The sequence below is a fragment of the Momordica charantia genome (genome assembly GCF_013281855.1).
Source record: "Momordica charantia cultivar OHB3-1 chromosome 10 unlocalized genomic scaffold, Mcharantia_2.0 BLBB01000010.1, whole genome shotgun sequence".
NCBI lineage: Eukaryota > Viridiplantae > Streptophyta > Magnoliopsida > Cucurbitales > Cucurbitaceae > Momordica > Momordica charantia.
Genome location: NW_028275158.1, coordinates 9,758,582 through 9,777,658, shown reverse-complemented (window position 1 = coordinate 9,777,658; position 19,077 = coordinate 9,758,582). Strand labels below are relative to the sequence as shown.

Below are 19,077 nucleotides of genomic sequence, written 5' to 3'. Positions count from 1 at the left end.
AAAAATGTAACTTAGCCAATTAAATTTTATACTAAATCTAATTAACTAATTCAACAAACCAAATCTGATTAATTATTTAAATATTTACATAACTAGGTTATCTTATCTAAACTAAATCTAATTAACCATTTAAATAAACTAATTAAACATAAAATAACTCTAATTAGTTAATTTACTGATTAATTATTTAATGAAGTTATAAATATTTAAATATTATTAGTTAAATTAAAATTTAAACTAAATCTAATTAACTAATTAAACAAACCAAATCTAATTAATTAAATTTGAGCTCCCCTTGACGCGGAGGCATCTTACCAGGTTGCTCATGGCTTGGTTCGTATGTAAAAGGAAAAAGTGAAGAGTAAAAATGACCCAAGGAAAGTAGAAAAAGTTTATCTCGACACATGAACGCAACGAAAAAGGGGTTTGGGTTGACATCAAAAACTCTATGAATGTGAAAACGATGAAAATGGCGTTCCTCGACAAATATATAGGAAATATGAATATCAATCTCTACCGTGTTACTATCCAAAACTGCCTAAACAGCATGGATCCAAGAAGACGAAAGGACACACCTTGAGCTATTTTTAGTGAGGTGAAAAGATGCGTTGAGCTCCACCTTGCAAACGACGCAAGGGCTTCAGATCAAATGAATCACGTCAAGAAAAGTGACATAGACTTTGAACCATCACTTGGTGAGTGATGCGTGGTGAGATTGCAAGGAAAATTTCATCCCACGTTGAGAAAGATAAAGCATCACATAGCTCCTACATTGCTAGCTAAGACCCATTTTGCCCATATTTATTCTAGAGGAAGGAGAAAACCTACTTACAAACTTCTAACTTGTGTCTTCCATGTAGGGATTGGTGGAGCAAAATCAACGTCGGAACGAGCTAGGATCGAGCCGGGACGCGTTAGGATGAAATCAGAATGGAAATTAAAATAAGTAAAGGAGTGTTGCAGGGTCATTTTGGCCGAGAGAACAACGCGGCGGTGCTGGTGCGAAATCAAAGAAAAAAATGGGGTAGCATTGAGAAGCTGTAAAGAGCGTCTCAACGCTCCGAACACAAAAGGCGGATATCAAAAAAGGCACGCGAGACATTTTTTTGTGGGCAACACTACATCATCCGTAGTGTTGAGACGCCAAGGGTAGCATCTCAACACTACGGTGCTTTTATAGAAGGATATTTTCGTTTTGTTTTAGGTCAGCCATGTATTGTGTGGGGTTTTGCTGCAGCCAATTTTTAGAGCAAATTGGTAGCAGTTGTGGTAGCGGCTTGGGTATTGGCAGCACAAAAAGGGTCAGATTGAGACATTGTTTTGGGATAATTTGTTCTCGATTATTCCGTGAGTGTTTTTATTCATGTACTTAAGTATATTGTGTTGAATACTTAGAAGTTAGGGGATTTTTGTTGAGACCACTAGTGGGTGAATATCGAGGTGAGATATTTGAGTGCTTGTATCCAATCTCATATTATAATGGAATCCACATTTGAGCGGAAGATTCGACGTAGCCTATAAACTGTTTGGGTGAACCAGTATAAAATCTTTGTGTCGTTCTCTGCTTTTCCTTTAATCTCATATTTGTGTAGTGTGATTGTGATTTATTAGATATAACTGTGGAAAGGGAAATCGTTTGAAGCATACAATTTCCCAACAACTGGTATTAAAGTTCTAAGTTGCAATATCAGTCAGAAGTCACATCATTACTTCAAGGGGGGTGTTGAGATTTGATGGCGAGAATTTTGGGTTTTCGAAGAGGCAAGTGACGAATCTTCTTACATACAAGAAGATACACAAGACCTTGAAAGAACGATCGGCCACTGGATGTCAGAGAAAGAGTGGATAGAGATGGATGAATAAGCAGTATCAATCATCAGGCTATGCTTGATGATGAATGTGACGAGTCTCGTGGTGAACCAGAAAACACCAATGGGACTGATGAAAGCTTTGACTAACAGGTATGAAAAATCTTCTCCCAATAGCAAGGTGTGTCTCATTACGAGATACTTCAACATCCACATGGAAGAAGGTACCTCAGTGAACTCCCACATTAATAAAGTCATTGATCTTATGAAAAAGTTGAAGTTCATGGAGATTACTTTTCCAGAGCAGGTGAAGGCTATAAAACTGCTATCCTTTTTGCCTGACAATTGATAGACGATGAAGATGGCAGTGTCGAATTCGTTGGGAGACAAGAGTTTGAAATTTTCAAATATATGTGACGCTGCAATAGCTGAGGAGGTCCGAAGAAAAGGGGTGGAAAGAATTCTGCATCCACTTTTAGAGGGGAGAACAGTATGGAATCAGCATTAGTAGCATAGATCAGGGGCAAAAGGAAGATGGGTTACCAAGGAAAACAGTAGTATAACAACCAGAGAAGTGGGAGTAACAGTGGAGATGTTGAGTATTTTTGCTGCCACAAGAAGGGACACATTAAGCGGTTTTGCAGAAATCCTAAGGATGATCAACAGAAAGGAGATTCTATTAATGTTGTAGAAGAAAGAGTAGAAGAGTTTATGACTTGTGTTGAAAGCAACTCAGTAGATCGATCATCAGAGTGGGTTGTGGACACTACAGCATCGACACATTTATCTTCAAGCAGAAAATGGTTCTTATCTTTCACTAGTTAGCATGGTGACGTAAGGATGAGGAATGTGAGTGTCTCCAAGGTTAGAGGAATTGAGAATGTCTGTTTGAATACCGATTGGGGGACTGAGTTGGTGTTGGGAGCTGTCAAGTATGTTCCAGGTTTCAGAAAGAATTTGTTATTTGATGGAAAACTGGATGACGATGATTACAGGAGTGAGTTCGTAGAGGATAGCTGGAAACTTCTTAGGGGATCCGAGGTAGTGGCAATGGGCCACTAGGAAGCTTCTATTTATGTGTCAAGATTTGAGGTTACCAGGGGATCTGAGAGACAAAGGATGCACAGGGTTGTAGATGGTTTAGAGTGAGACTTGAATGAATCAGCAGCATTGACAACCAGGACAGATCAGAAAAATCTACCATCAGTTCAAGTACAACAGCGAAGAAGTAAAAGAAAGGATAAGGGGAACAACTCAGTGAGGTGTTCCAACAGCTTGTCAATTTCAAGCCTCAGTTGTCAGACGGTTTAGTGAGCTGATGAAGCAGCTTAGGTGAAATAGTGCAGGGAAGACTACAGTGGGTGCTAAAGTCAAGAGTGATGTCTCTATAGTGGCAACAGACTTAGGTGGGAGTGTTAAGTCATTAGAGTGGAGATCTTTCTTCAAAATTCGTTGGGTGCGAGTGAAGAAGGAAACGTCCCAGGACCACTTAGATCGAGTGGGAGTACGTGCTATGTCTCTAACGTCTGGGGGACAAGACCACGTAAGATTGTGCAATCCCAAGACAATCATAGATGAAGTCTTGGTCGGTGCCAAGAAGATGTTGGAAGTTATCGGTGTAGTTGGAGTTGAGCCTTGGTTGGTGCCAAGAAGACTTTGATCAGTTACAAACTGTGATGCAGTCAGAATTGAGTCATGAGGGACATTGTTGGTGCAGTGGGAAGTGAGGTCGTCGCTTTGTCTCTAGGTGGGAGATTGTTGGGATTATGGAGCCAAATCGACATCAGAACGAGCTAGGATAGAGTCGGGATGCGTCAGGACGAAGCGAGAATGGAAGATAGGTAAAGGAGCACTGCAAGGCCATTTTGGCCAGGAGGACAACAGTGTAGTACTACTAGGGACAGCGTTGCAGTGCTAGTGTGAAATCAAAAAAGAAAAATAGACGCTCCGACCACAAAAGACGAAGATTAGAAAAGGCGCGAGAGACATTTTTTGTGGGCAACGCTACATCATCCATAACGTTGAGACGCCAAGGGCAGCATCTCAACGGTACGACAATTTTATAAAAGGATATATTTTCGTTTTGTTTTAGTTTAGCCGTGTATTGTGTGGGGTTTTGCTACAACTGACTTTGAGAGCAAATTGGAAGCAAAGTATTGGCAACACAGAAAGGGTCAGATCCAGACATTGCTTTGGGGTAATTTGTTATCGATTATTCTGTGAGTGTTTTCATTATGTAACTAAGTATATTGTTTTGAATACTTAGAAGCTATGTGGCTTTTGTTGGGACCTCTAGAGGGTGAATATCGAGGTGAGATATTTGAGTGCTTGTATCCAATCTCATATTATAGTGGAACCGGCATCTGAGAGAAAGACTAGACGTAGCCCATAAACTGTTGGAGTGAACCGGTATAAATTCTTTGTGTCCTTTTCTACTTTTCCTTTAATCTCTTATTTGTTTAGTGTGATTGTGATTTGCTGGATATAACTGTGGAAGGGGAAATTGTTTGGAGTATCTAATTTCCCAACACTCCACGAGGTTAAAAGTTAACTTATACGTTGGAACAATGCTAAGGGGTTAATCCAACTTTGAAGCATGACCCTCTCCCCTTAAGACATCTGTGTCCTATGTCTCAATTTGGTCACGTTAAGGACAAGGAGGAAGGACCAGCGTGTCCAAAAGCATTGTTCTGCATCGACTTGACTCTGACTTAGGGGAAGATTCTGACAGGCAAAAAACCTGCTGACAGTTGACGACGAGATGTCAATTCCACTAATAGAAGATCTTCAAGACTATGGACGAAAGATCCATTATCAAAATTGCACGTGAACAAACTGTAAAATAATTATATTTAAACTGAAGTAAAAAAATTGAATTGAAACTTTATTACAAATTCTGTTATTGGGGTTGACAATAAAAGATGACAGCTAGGAATAATTAACGTAAGCACATATATATGTGTTATTCTTATAGCATATCCATCAATAATCTTAGCGTTCTTATTGATTGAATATTGTTCTTAAAAATATAAAATTATCATATGTAAAATATCTCAAACAAAGGACTCGAAACCACATGATCTACCATATAGAGAATCCAAATCCCTTTAAATTTCTACAACATTAAAGAAACTTCATTAATTATTTCGTCCATTTGATAATCAGTTTTGTTCTCGGTAAAGTTTATAGCCTCGACGGTCAAAGATGACGATGATAAGGCATATTTGAGCAACCAAGTCCAACACAAAGCAAACAATATCAATCTGAAATAGTCATGTACAATGGGACTGGGACTTATCGTACTCAAGATACACGATCCAACTTCACTCCCTTCAACAATGCATATATGCCAAGAAGATAAATACACTCCTATCATCGTTAATTATTTTTGGGTTGATCGGTGATTTAAACTTATTTTGAGGATATTTCAAAACTTGAGGGAAAAAAATCCCCAAAACCCGCACGAGAGTAGCAAAGAACCAAATTGATTACATTCGTAAATCTAGAAAATCACTGTGTTTTGATTGATATAAAGACATCACGTACTGAAAAACAAACTTAAAAAGACTGCTAAAAGCCACCAATAAGACGAAAAACCAGATGCAATGCTGAGTCTGCCTGCACGTTATACTCTGCGAGAGTTCGATGATCGTCCAGAATTTTGCTTCCAAAAGTGAGCCGTTGAGTGTCCACACCAAAACCCTTTTCCCTGTGTATTTTAGCCTTCACAGCAGCAATCGTGTCCGTCGGTAGAACATCTAAACCGAATCTCTGCCCGCACATCGTCTTCACAAAGATCTGCATCTGCATTGCATTGCATTATATTGTTCATAATCACAAACCCGAAGAAGAAGAAAAAAATCAATACTTAATTATTTTGAATAGAAAAATAAATAACCTTGGTAAATTTGGAAGAACTCGACGGGGGTTTAATTATTTGGTTTGAATGTCAGAACAGGAATCAGAAAACTCTATTTTATAGTGGGTGGAAGAATACGAGGAGTTTTTTGGTGGAAGGTTGAATATCTCTCTTCTTTCTTCTCGAAATTGTACGTGTACTTTGATTTTCTACCACTTTTCCAAGAACAATGAGTATTGGTGTTGGCCATAATTAATTTAATTAAGCGAAAATAATTTACCAAAATGTTTCATCAAGTATTCTACGTATCTATATATCATCTTCAATTTTGATTTTGATTTTGGGCTAAATATACGAAATGCATCTATATTTTTTTAGTTGATTCTGTTTTCAACCTTCAATTAGGTCGGACAATTTGTTGACGAAAAGATGATAAATAATTAAAATATTTAGACATGTAAACATACTATTTGATGTTATTTGACGGATGAAATGCAATCCACTCACCTAGTGGTTGGCAGCCTATACGTGGGCTAAACTAATTCATAGGTATGTGCAAAACTTGAATTGAATTTGAGAGTAAAATAGTTTGAAATTTTACAGACTTGAGCATCGGAATGTCCATTTTTCTTTTACGGTCAATTCTCATTTAGAATTTGTCAAAGTGGGATTTTCGGCTCAAACAAACATATATTGAACGGATGGTGATTGTTAATTTTTACTTGGATCCATAAATTGAGATTTATGGTAGGAGTTTAGAGCTGAGACCACAACAATTTAAAATATTGATTTACAATCCATGTTGAAGTTGGCATGTAGATTTCATTTTGAAATCTAATATATATACATGATTTTTTGAGTAATTGCAATAGGTCTTACATCAAGATTGTTTTGATAAACAATAAAATTGAGGATGAAAATATCAAAACCCGGTCGGATTCAAAACTCTACCGCCAAAATTATAAAAATGAGAAAATGTAAGAAGATGATACTCGATTCTGTATTACTTAACAGAACACTCCCAAGCCGTATATATTATGATCAAAACTGGAATCCAATTAGTAGTGATCTTGTTTAGAATCGATTTTGCCTTTTGTCTTCCTCAAATCTTGAAAACTCTTAGTTTCCTCCCTCACTCTACGAAAGATTATTATGCGTGATTCTGTAAGGCTTTATTTTATTTTTTAAAATATGAGTTTGTTTTTTAAAGGAGAAGTTAATAGAAGGTTAACCTAACTAACAGAGAGATTTAATTGGAACCGTTATTTAAGTTGGAGGGTTTAATTTTAGCAATTTTGTGGGTGTATTTGCAACAACTATTATAATTTAGGGGTGGTTTTTACATTTACCCAAAAAAAATAAATAAAAGAAAGAAAAAGAAAGGATAAGAACAGAAAAGGCAAGAAAACAAAAGAAAAGAAGAGGCAGAGAGAACGAAGGAGAAGAAGAAAAAGAAAAGAACATAAAACGGAGGGGAAAGAATCGAAGGAAAACAGGGGAGAGAGAGAGATCAAAATCTCACAAAGGGTTGAGGAAATCTTGGGTTGGTGCTGCTTTTGGGAGCTTCACCGTGAAAAGTACCAAGATTTGGTAAGTAAACTTGTTTGAAATAGATTGTGAATAGGGTTTATGGATTTCTCCGTGTGCAAGAAATGAATTGAAATTTGGAGATGGTAGATTTACGTTCTCTAAAATGCTACACAGAGAAGATAAAAGTTTAATTGTGGGTTCCTCCTCTAAAGAAGACCTTTGAATCGGTGGGTTTTACATGTAATGTTCAAGAAATTTGTCTGGACAAAGGAGATTTGCTATTGCGTTACTAGTTGGAACATAATTGTTGAGGTTAAATTGTGGTTCTTGGTTGAAAAAAAAAGAAAGAAAATAGAGGAGGAGGGAAGAAAAGAAGAAAATTTTGTGGGTTTTGAGTGAAGAAAGAAGAAGAAGATAATGGGGGGTGTTGAAAGGAAGAGAGAAGGAAAGTTTGGATAAAAATAAATAAGAAAAAAAATGGTGTAATCGTGTGAAGTTGAAAGGAAGAGAAATTGAATTGTATTTGTTGGTCCCACTTGTAAGGTAGTATGAAAGAGAAGAAGTGATAGTTTTAAATGAAGAGAGAGAATGAGGAATTTGAATAATTGGTTTATTTTGAAGTTATTGTGATTAAATTGGAATTAGTTTATGCTGGAATTAAGTGAAATAATTTGGTATTCGATTGGTATTTCAGGTCAAGCGAAATTTGGAACGGCGTACGATCCGATTTTAAGGATTTGTGAGTGGTTTATTTTAGAAATGTTTTTAGAATATATTATGATAAAATTTCAAGAAAATATATATTAGGTATGTTTTAGCATTTCTGTTGAGAATTAAAGAAAATGTGTTAGAAAGAATTGTTTTATAAATGCTTTGAGAATTTATGAATGTGTCTGAGAATTTAGAAAGTAACTCTGGTTGTTTGATATTTTGGAGATGCATAAAATCTGGAGAAATGTTCTGTGATTTAGAAAAATGTTTGAAGTTTAAGAAATGTTTGATTTAGAATGAATGAAGATGGGTTGAATATGAGAATTTATTAATACTATATGATTCTAGAGGAATGTTTGAAATTCCTTGAAATGATATTAGAAAGAAGGATTTTAGAAATGTTTTGGGAATAATTGGATTTGATAAGAATTATAAATGTTTATGTTTTTAGATGATTGTAAGAAGTTTTTAGAAAGAAAGATTAGGAGGAAATATTTTAGAAGTGGTTTGGAAAAGAAAAGTTATTATAAAGAAGAAAAAGAAGAATTTTAAAACTGTTTATGAGATTGATAAAGAAGTTTTCAAACCACAATGTTATCGTATCCAAGTGATTACCCGTATGCTATATGAATGTGTTTCTATAGTATACTTAGAAATAGAAGGTCTTTGAGACCATTTTACTCCGCGTGTTGAGATAATTATTCTGCTGTGTATATTGAGATTATTCTATGCCAGTAGACCAGAAATAGAATTATTCTGCTGTGCGTATTGAGATTACTCTACGCTAGTAGACCAGAATAGAATGTGGATACATGTGTGGTGTTGAGTTTTCTGAACCTATTTATTGGTTGAAAGAAAATATTTTATATGTTATTAGAAAGTGCTTTCCTAGTTCTGTTTAATGTTTCAGGAGAACGATTTACAAATTTATTTAGAAAATGTGTGTTGTTACACGTTTATTATGAGAAAGTCTTTATGAGTTTTAGTTTCTCAAGTTTTATGAGATTTAATGAGAATATTTGTTAGAACGGTTTTATAAAGTTTGTTTTGCAGAACTTCGAAACTTCAGTTGTTTATGAAAAAAGTTTTACAATATTATTTTTTGTATTAATTTACCATTCACTGAGCTTTCTAGCTCACTCTTTACCCTTTGTTTTCCCCTCAGGTTGTATTTGAGTTTCGAAGAGAGAATGAACCAGCTTCTGCCATCCAGAGTCGTTGAGAAATTGCATATCATTTGTAGTTACATTCTAAATAGTGTATTTAAGAAAGAATTTAAAGTTATGTTAAAAGTTAGTTTAAAAGTCTAAAAGGTTTCCGACTATAGACTCTGCACCTAGTGGGGTCCATGGTCGGCGCTGTCTGTTCTTGAACTAGTAGGTATTCTGGGACGGGTCGTGTCATTATGACATTTCGTGACGTTTAAAAATCATCATAAAATACCAAAAAAGTTAGGATCCCGCTTAAATATTTGTTGTTTCACTAAAAAAATGAGCTCAACATTTTAAACATTTTTCTAATATAATGAAATTCCCAAAATATTATTTACTCATCGTGACACTTACAATAATGTCATAAATTAACAAAAAAAAAAAAGTGCACGCATGGTTTGCAAAAAATGTGCCACATCATTTCATGACGTGTTTTAACTGTCATAGAATGCAACACTTTTTTGGCTTTTCGTGACATTTAAAAAACATCACAACTGACGAAAAATTTGTAAATCTTAATATTTTCCTACCAAACAACGTGCCTTCACCCTTTCTCGATGTTTTTTTAAGTGTCATAAAAATCCAACATTTTTTCTTTTCGTGATATTTAAAAACCATCACGAATAATGAAAAAAATGCATAAATCTCCATTGGTACCTACCAAAAACGTCCTTTCGTGACAAATTTTAAACGTCATATAATCCAGAGATTTAAATGTCAAAAACGCGTCTTTTACATTATGTCACGAAAACCCAAAAGGGTAGGAGTGATAGTTTTTTTTTTTAATAAAAACGTAAAACTTGTATAATTTCATTCAATTATAAAGAGTTTTGATCATTATGAATAATATAAAAGTACACATAGATAGAATCTTAAAATTCTAAATTATATAGTTGTGATTCTTGAATATATAAATTCTTTTCTTTTTTTATTATTATACACTCTATTCTAATAATTAGACTATATTCAAATAATCTATATCATGATTCTGACAAGTCATTTTTTTTAACTCTCAAACATTTATATTTTCCTTCAATTAGAAAAGATTTGAAATTAAAAACCGCTAGTAATAAGGCGATCAACCTGAGCCAACAAACACGGCCGACCACCTTAGGCCAACTAGTCTAAGATGACCAAATTGAGACAATAGACCCGACTCTAACCACCTTAGGTAAACTCACTCGAGCCAACGAACTCCGGACCGACCACCCCTAGGCGACTTGCACAAGACAACCAACCTGAGACGACAGACTCAGGTTTAACCACTCTGGGGAGGCCCACTGTGGCCAAGCAACCTTGGGCCCAACCACCCCGAGCCCAACATAGGCCGACTAACCAGGGTTGACCAGACTCGAGTCTGACCATCCCAGACCAGACAACACAGGTCGACTAGCACAGGCTCGACAATCTTAGCCCAACCACCTCGGACTGACCACAACCAACCAGCATGTTAAACTCTTGCCAACCACCAAGGTTGACTAACTTGGACTAACCCAATTCAACCAACTCGAGGCGACCAACCTGATACGACTATCTCGAACCGAATCAACTTGGGGCTACCAACCTGAACTAACTTATGTGAACTAGCATGGGCGACAACCCTTTCGGGATGATTTTTAAATGTTAGATAATCCAGAGTTTTTCGTGTTACGATAGATCATAATTGTGTTTTTTTTGTTTGCTATTTAGTAGGAGAGTCAAAACAGCGGGAGATTACAGAATTTATCTCTGTTGAAGGCTTTATTTATTTGAAAAGCCAGGAAAGAGAAAACCACACGACGATGTGTTGGTGTTGGTTGTTTGTGTTGTGTTCCATTTTGAATGCGGGGCTTAGAAAAGGAAGGAGACTGTCAGCGCTTAGAACCAGCATATCGGAGGGGTGAGTCCGCATTGCAGTGGTAATTCCCTAGCCAAATCTTGCAAGTACTGCCTTATTTGTTCATCCTGTTCATGGCTCTGTACCTCACGAGCAACCTGCCCCAGCGCATCGCACCTGCACTGCCCATCCACATTCCTCAACTCTCTGCAGCACTGTTCGAAGCTTTCCTTCTCCCTCTCGCCCCACGGCCATCGGTTGTCCATTCCTCTGCTGCCCTCCTGTACTTGCCTCAGGAACATGTCTTTCTCCCTCTCGCCCCACGGCCATCGGTTGTCTCTGCTGCCCTCCTGTACTTGCCTCACGAACCTCTCGCAGCTGCGGAGCTGCTCCTGAGGCCTCATTTCCCGGCACCTTTCGGCAAATTGGTTGTCTTCCTCCACCTCCACCGTCTCCATGGTGGTGGTGTGGGCACACGCGTCTGCAACCAGTAGTGCAGCAGCCAAGAGCGCAACAACAACACGTGAGATTCTACCCATTGTTAGTTGAAATGTAAGCCTTTATAGGGTGGTGGTATTTATAGGATGTGGCGAGTGGTTGCATGTAGGGAACGTGGAAGAAGTCATTGTCTTTTGTGGGTTTTGAAGCTCTTGTGAAGGTGTAGCCATGCTGGGTGTTCAGTCTCGTGCTTGGGGTTCCACGTGAGGGCAATTTTTCCAAACTTAAACAAGTTCTGAAACTAGGTTTAAAAAAACCAAAAAAAAAAAAAAAAAAACAGAGAACGAAAAAGACAAGTTTAAAAGTTAGAGGAAGGAAGATAAAGAGCAACAACAAATGGCATAGGGAATTGCATGGGGTGTGTGAACGTGGAGCCAACTGCCACCCTATAATACTTGGTAATCAGTAGCTTTTGAGAGAGAATTTCTTTTATTTTTGTCGAGTAATGTTTTGAGTTATAAATATTACTCCTCTCTTTCTTTGCTTTTTATTTTGTATTTATTAGGTTAAAAGATTAATTTGGTTCCGTACTTTCTGCTTTTAATTTATTTTGGTCTCTGTATTTTTTAAAGGTTCATTTTGGTGTCTATAAACTTCAAACTTTAGTTTATTTTGATACTTATATTTTCAAAATGTTCGTCTTTGGATTTTTAAAAAGTTAATTATCATTTTGGTCCCTTTATTTTATTTTTTAATCTATTTTTTCTAGGTCAATTTCAACCTAATATTATACTCAATATATTTCTTGAAATGTAGGCATAACTTTATATTAAAGAGTTTCTGTTATGTGTAGAATTTCTGTTAAAATTTTAAAATTTTAAAAATTGAGATCAAAATGGACATTTTTTAAAAGTATAAGAACCGACTAAAACGAACAATTTGAAAGTACAAGGACTAAAATCAACAAAGCTTAAAAGAACATTTTAAAAGTACACAATCAAAATGAGCCAAAACTGAAAGTACAAAGACCAAATTAATATTTTAAAATTTTGGTATCTCTCTTGCATTTGAAATGACATTGAACAAAAATTTCAATACAATTTATTATAATAATTCTTTCTCCTAATATTTGTTAAGAATCCCACATTTGAAAAGAGAGAGGACCTAACAATGGTTTATGATAGACATATACTACTCCTCTCATTGCCAATTGATTTTGAAATTGAACCTATGAATATTAACAAAAAGTTTCGTAATTAAATAGTGTGTCAGTTTAATTTGGTCATTATAGTTAAATGACAGTAATTTATTACTGACGTACCAAACACTCCAAACTACATTTTTCATGTTAAAATTGATATCTATCTATTACTATTTTTTTATAATGATATACAAGTGATTTAATAAAATGACAAAAGTGATTTTCTCAGTATCCAAAACATGCCCACACGTGTTGACAGGTCAATACTCATCTCTTACTAATTACCATTAATTTTTTTATAAGAGAAAAATACTCGGAGTCTTCGCTTTTTTTTTTAAATTATATTCTTGGAATCAATCAATTAACTTTTTTTTAGAAAACAATTAATTAACTTCTTAATCTCATCCTAAATAATTTTTTAAATTATATTCTTGGAATCAATTAATTAACTTTTTTTTTAGAAAACAATTAATTAACTTCTTAATCTCATCCTAAATAATAAAATATAAAGGTTAATTATTTAATTTAATTTCTTTAATCTTGTCCATAGATAAGGTAGATAAGACACCTATGACGTTGTTAAAGATAGTTGATTCAATTCCCACCTTAGGATTATTGTACTGAGAAGCTTTAGTTTGGTTAATTTCAATTATTTGTTTTTAAATTTAATTAAAATGGAACTTAATGAAAATTTTTTAATTAAAATTTAATTTAATTTAATTTTGGTAGAGGTTGTAGTAGTTGTTTGTGCTTCTCATTATTTCTATTTTTTCTTTCTTGTACCTTTTGACTAAAATTACCCGTTTGATAATTTTTTTTATTACTTAAATTTTTAATTAAAAAATGTAGCATTACGTTGTTGATTAGTAAGTTATTTAAAAAAATATTTATGATTGGTAAAGGTGAAATCACCTAGGAAACACGTATGTCATTGACAGTTGATCGAAAGCCACGTGTACAAACCTCACGAGGCGAGGGTTCAGAAACTAGTTTGGAAGACTTATGCGGTGAAATGGTCGAACTCAATTGTTTATCTTTGAACTCGGTTCCAACATTCGAATGGATAACCGTGCAACTGTCTTCCCCCTGCGTACTTTGAGCCTGAAATGTCGAAGACAACCATAAATTTGAATTCTTTACGCCGACAGTTATCTAAGCTCTTCTAAATACACTTAAGTTGAAACAGAAAGGTACACAAACTTGGATATTAGACTTTACTTGAGATTCATTAACTCTATCCCGTACTGAGAAACCTTCAGAGTGCTAACTCACTAGTAGAAATTTGGGTTCTCGTGATGGTTTTTAAAAGTCACAAATCCTTTCGTGATGTTTTTTACGACATTATCTATGCCCCCATCACGAAAGGTATTCGTGACATTTTTAAAAACGTCACGAAAAGTAACATTTATGAGAGGACGGAATGGAAGAAAAGTAATGAGTTTTTCAAAAAATTCTTCCTTAGTGACAAACTGTGCGCTCTCGCTTGCTTTATAAACGTTATAGGTTTTTGTGATGATTTATAAATGTTAAGAAAAATGATTTCATGACATTTTTAAACCATCACGAATTTTTCTTTTCGTGACGTTAAAAAAACATCACAGAAAATGAGTTATCGTGACGGAATTAGAATTTGTAACGGTTAAATACGTCATGAAACTAGAATTTGTATCTAAAAAATGTCACGTGACGGTCTTTTCATGAAGTTTTTAAACGTCACAAAAAATGTTTCATGACGTCTAAAAAGACATCATAAAAACGATTTCGTGACGTTTTAAAAATATCATAAAAAAATAGATTTTGTGACGTTTTAAAAATATCATAAAAAAGAGATATTGTGACGTTTTAAAAACATCATAAAAATTAGATTTCGTGACGATTAGAAAACGTGACAGAAAATGGATTTGATGTTGCTAGCAGATGTCACGGAAGACAAATTATGAATTTCTATAACAAAGCTGAACATATACATATAGGAACAAAGTGTTGATACAATTTGCTAGTACAATCTTCTTTACACATACATACCATGTACAAATTACTACAACTACAAAGTACATAATGAAATATATGTCTCACACACTAACCCAACAAAAAAGGCCATTCATCAATTATATTCATTCATAATTGTTGACTTCTTTGAGTTGGTGAAAGACCTAATGAAGAAAACAATACGCAGGTTTTTTTTCTTTTTTTTTTTTACCGAAAAATAATACGCAAGTTAGATAAATGAATAACCTAGCTATAAATAGATAAGGGAAGAAAGTCACTACTAAAAGAACAAATTCTATATGCTAAAGGATAGAAACACTGTCCAAAGGATAACTTGATATTCCACCTATCAAAAAAAAAAAAACTATCTAAGCTTCAAATGTATCTATTGTTAGAGCAACTTTGCTTCATGAAACCAAAACATAAATTCACCCAATTGTTCAGAATTTGAGGCATGATTCAAAGAAAATGTTGTATGTATCTAATGCAAGACCCATCGATAAGCCCTCGCATGACGCTACTTCACACTGATTTCAATCTGATTCATCGAGCGCCTGACTGAGTCGTAGGAGTTTTCTTCGCTGGGTAGATTCCCGATCCACCAACTATCTGAAATGTTGGCAAACAGGGCTTCATCATAAGAAAGATGGACGACAATTCAGACCAAACAATACCTGCCAGAGATTGAGTTCGACCCGAGACTCAACTGCTTTCGACCTGCTTACTTCGAATGAAGATAAATAATGAGCAGAAAGGCCATTGTCCCCGAATAAGGGTAATATGTTCTCATAAAAGGTTGCTCCAATCTGACCTAGCTGGTGAGCGCCGTAAGCTTTGTCTTTCTACTTAAGCTTAAGGCATTCACGACCTGGTTGGTCCGACGCTTGAAAAGACCTTTATAGAAAGAGATGAACCCGCCGCAGCCAATTACTCCGAGGAAGAACAAGGTAGAAGAAGCCATTCTCCCTACCCCCGACGCCTAGAAAAAGAAGTACGATCTCGTTTTCCTTTGCCAACCGTCGATCAGCAGCCTCAATTAGTTTCCCCTTTTTCCACAGGTCTCAAACCCAGTCAACAACCACAATTCAAGTGCCTTTCAGAAGCAGGGGTCTTCGAGCCTGCTGCGTATGATTAGCCAGCCTTGCGGCGGCAGGCCTGTTCGGACATATGGTTCCTACGGAAGATCAAGTTGATAAGCGGCGGGGGACGAAACAAGAAACAGCTTCGAAGAATGCTATTTTGGTTCCCAATGTTTCTTCACGCCCAACGAGATGCGTCAACCTCGGGTCGCGTCTAGACGGGCAAGCAGAATGGATGAGCCTGGGTACAATACACATGAGTGAAAGATAGAGACCTACCTTGCTCAAAAGATGTGAGCAAACAAACCTTTCTCCAAGAAAGAATTATGCTATGCCCCCATCGATCCGAATGAATGATTATTTCCACAAAGGTAAATCTTTGCTTTCTAGGCAAGATGATAACAAGTTACAAATTCTGTAGCGAGTTGTGACTCCATGTTGGAGCGGGCGGGCGGGGCGAGCCACCCACCTTCGAATGGTGTTGGTCCTATGGACTGTGAACGGACTCGCCACTGGCCTCTGGGTATGTCGGAACCCCGATTTGTTTCCGATATGCACTTCCCTTCCATTCGACTACACTGAACTCCTTTGGGTGGCAGCTCAAGAGGCGCTACCGCAGACGCCGGTGGATCTATCCCATCAAATAGATCAACGACACCGAGCATGGGATACACAGGCAGGAGAGCCCGCGGTGCTGCTGGATTCTTCTGATCAATAGAACAGGAAGAGAAGTAAGCCAAAAATAAAGACCACCAAAAGTCACGACAAGTAAGGGTAGCCACCTAGATCATCGCAACATCAGAAAGGTCATCAGTCCAACCTTGAGAAAAAAGGGCAAACTCGGACCATGAAAGGACACTGAAATCGTTCCTATTGGGTCGTAGTTTGGATAAGAGACGAGATTGAGAAATTCTAGTTGTTGGCAGATAGGCCCCTCCTCAATGCTCTTATTCCATCGAGCATTAGTAGTTTCGTATCCGGTCAAAATCTTGGCACCTTTACATCTAGCATTGGGTAGACCTCATACAATAACTATCCTAGCCGGTGGCTCTTAGATGCCATATGTTGGGCCTTCTCATTGTTGACAAAAATCCCTTAGGTGGTGCGGTTGAGCCAGAGTGGGCTTACCAGGCGATTTTCCTTTTTTTCACAAACATGAGTAGGACGGATAGTGTTGGGAAAGTTGGTTCAACAAAAAAAAAAAAGGTGAGTACCCCTTCCCTTCGTAAACTCTGGGAGTGGTTGCCCAGGTTTCTCAACCTAGTATCCTGCACCTCGCGGCGAACCGTTGACGATAGTAGGCTAGGAAGGATAGATTCCTTCTCTTCTGGTTAATCCTATGAATCAGTAATCGGATCGGCAACAGGTAACGTGCTTTATCTCGGTTCAATTCCTTTCTTCCTACCCGAATTGAACCAGCATTGGATTAATTCCTTCGATGTTTGCTCTCGGAGCGGGGTTGACGCTCAGTGGTCCTCATGGAGAAACCTCTCGAAAAGATGGAGCTGGAAGGTGGACTAACAGAAACAGAGTCCACATCAGCTCTTTTTACGGCCTCGTGGATGAACGAAAGAAGGGAAGTTACAGAACGGGGTTATGAAGCTCACGATCAGCGAGCCTCCAGGACAAGGGAGCAGACACTACTAACCAAACACTTCATTTGTTTGCCTCCTTCCAGCTCAGAATGTCATGCCTGAAGTTTCTCATCAAGTGGAAGGTTCGGCTTAAAGACATTGGTATGCGGGTGACTGTGAACCTAGACAAAACATTGGCTAAATGGATTTCATTCGCATGAGAAGGCGACAAAGTTCTCGAGCAACAACATTGGGATAAGACTAGGTCTCCCCTGAGTGGACGAGAAAGAAAGGATATTTCTTAGAGCACCCAACCCCCAGGTTCCAGACCCAGCCTAGGGGATATCAAGATGGGATGACTAGTGGTATCGGAACTTCGTCCGTGTTGTTGAGCCTGAAATCCCGGTTCCGCCTTAATCAACAACTTTCAACACCTGATGAAGCATATACTCGGAAGGTAGGTGCAGGGCGACCGATTTCAAAGCGGACTCCCCATTCATGAGATCGAGGTTGGGTTTCTTCCATGATGGGTTAAGCCTTCCTTTCCTCTGATCTCTCCACCATTTTTGGCCTGTCCTGCCCGTCTGCTGCTGGGTTCGGGAATGACGCTAGGCGAGGGTGCTGCTATGCCCTACAGCTCTATTGCGACCTTCATTTGATTCCGACGACCGGCATCGATCTCATGAGACCCGCCCACCTCTAAGAACTGGTTAACCACCTCAGTCTGGGGGTGTCAAGCGAAGCGTAGTGAGGAAGGAGGGGAAGAAAAAAGAACAGTCACAGTGTAGAGAGCAACTGAAAGGGTTGTGTTGCAGCAAACTGCAGGCTCGAGAGACCTCATTGCCTGAAAGAAAAAATGGAAAAGAAATGGTTCACTTTGTTTGGGATGAACTCACAAAGACTCGACCTGGGGACTTCCTTCGTAGAGTGGTGGGTCACAATAAGTCGCTGGTCGAAGGTTTGGACCAATCGCAATTCATCACGCTATTTTTATAGCATCGCTGAACCTGTTGCCACTCATTGGCTCCAGCCGACGACGGAAGCTCGGGACGGAGCCGTATGATGCAGAAGTCTCACGTACGGGGGCTTCCCTCAGCTCAATCTTTTTGGTTCTTAAAAATAGTCGCCACCGAGTGAGTGATGGGCAACCATCAGTCTATATGTTGCTCGTGAGCCGCAAAGTACTAGTCTCGCGCTGCGACAAATACTGAACCTGGAACCATACGAAGGGGAGTGTATAGGTCTCAATCACGTGAATTCGAATGCTTCACGAACTATCTAAGCTTCAAATTTATCCATTATTATATGTAAGCAAAAGGTAAAATCAATGCACAATAAGAAAGGAAGAAATGTAGGACTTCTACATAAAATGTAACCTGCAAGTTGCTATTTCTTTATATTTTTCTTGAAGAAGAATTATGCTTGTCTCAAACCTGCAAAACAGTTATAGAAGAGAAACATTCTTAGGCTGACAAATCAAATGTGAAGAAAAAACAAAAAACTGCTTCGTCGTTGTCTAATTTAATCGATTCCAACTCAATTACATCTGAGAATCAAACAAATTAACAATGCAAATCAATCACTTATGATATATTACAAATGAATCTTATAAGGTCCAACTTCTACTTCAATCTAAACAACCTAAGAAACCAAAAGCCCACAATTCAAAGTTTGAAATCGTAAGTATCTAGCAAAGACCCAAACAAAGAGCCTATGAACAACTGTTAAGGAATTCAAATAAAAATTGAAGTACCTGTAAAAATTTACACTTAGGGAGACACTTATCGAACGAAAATAATTTTGTGAAAGGGCCACCTCCACCATGTTCCACAAAAGCAACAAACTTACAGTGCAAGGGCTG

General features: G+C 37.3%; 1 long non-coding RNA gene and 1 pseudogene across 1 annotated transcript; one reads left to right on the top strand and one right to left on the bottom strand.

The window, feature by feature from the left end:
* The first annotated feature begins 7,074 nt into the window (after nucleotides 1-7,074).
* Nucleotides 7,075-9,227, top strand: LOC111022116 (uncharacterized). The gene is made up of 3 exons (XR_002602928.2): nucleotides 7,075-7,257; nucleotides 7,892-7,936; nucleotides 9,074-9,227. It is a non-coding gene; the product is annotated as an uncharacterized LOC111022116 (long non-coding RNA).
* Nucleotides 9,228-10,976: 1,749 nt separating this feature from the next.
* LOC148208508 (2S seed storage albumin protein pseudogene) lies at nucleotides 10,977-11,474 on the bottom strand (annotated as a pseudogene).
* Between the last annotated feature and the right edge of the window lie 7,603 nt (nucleotides 11,475-19,077).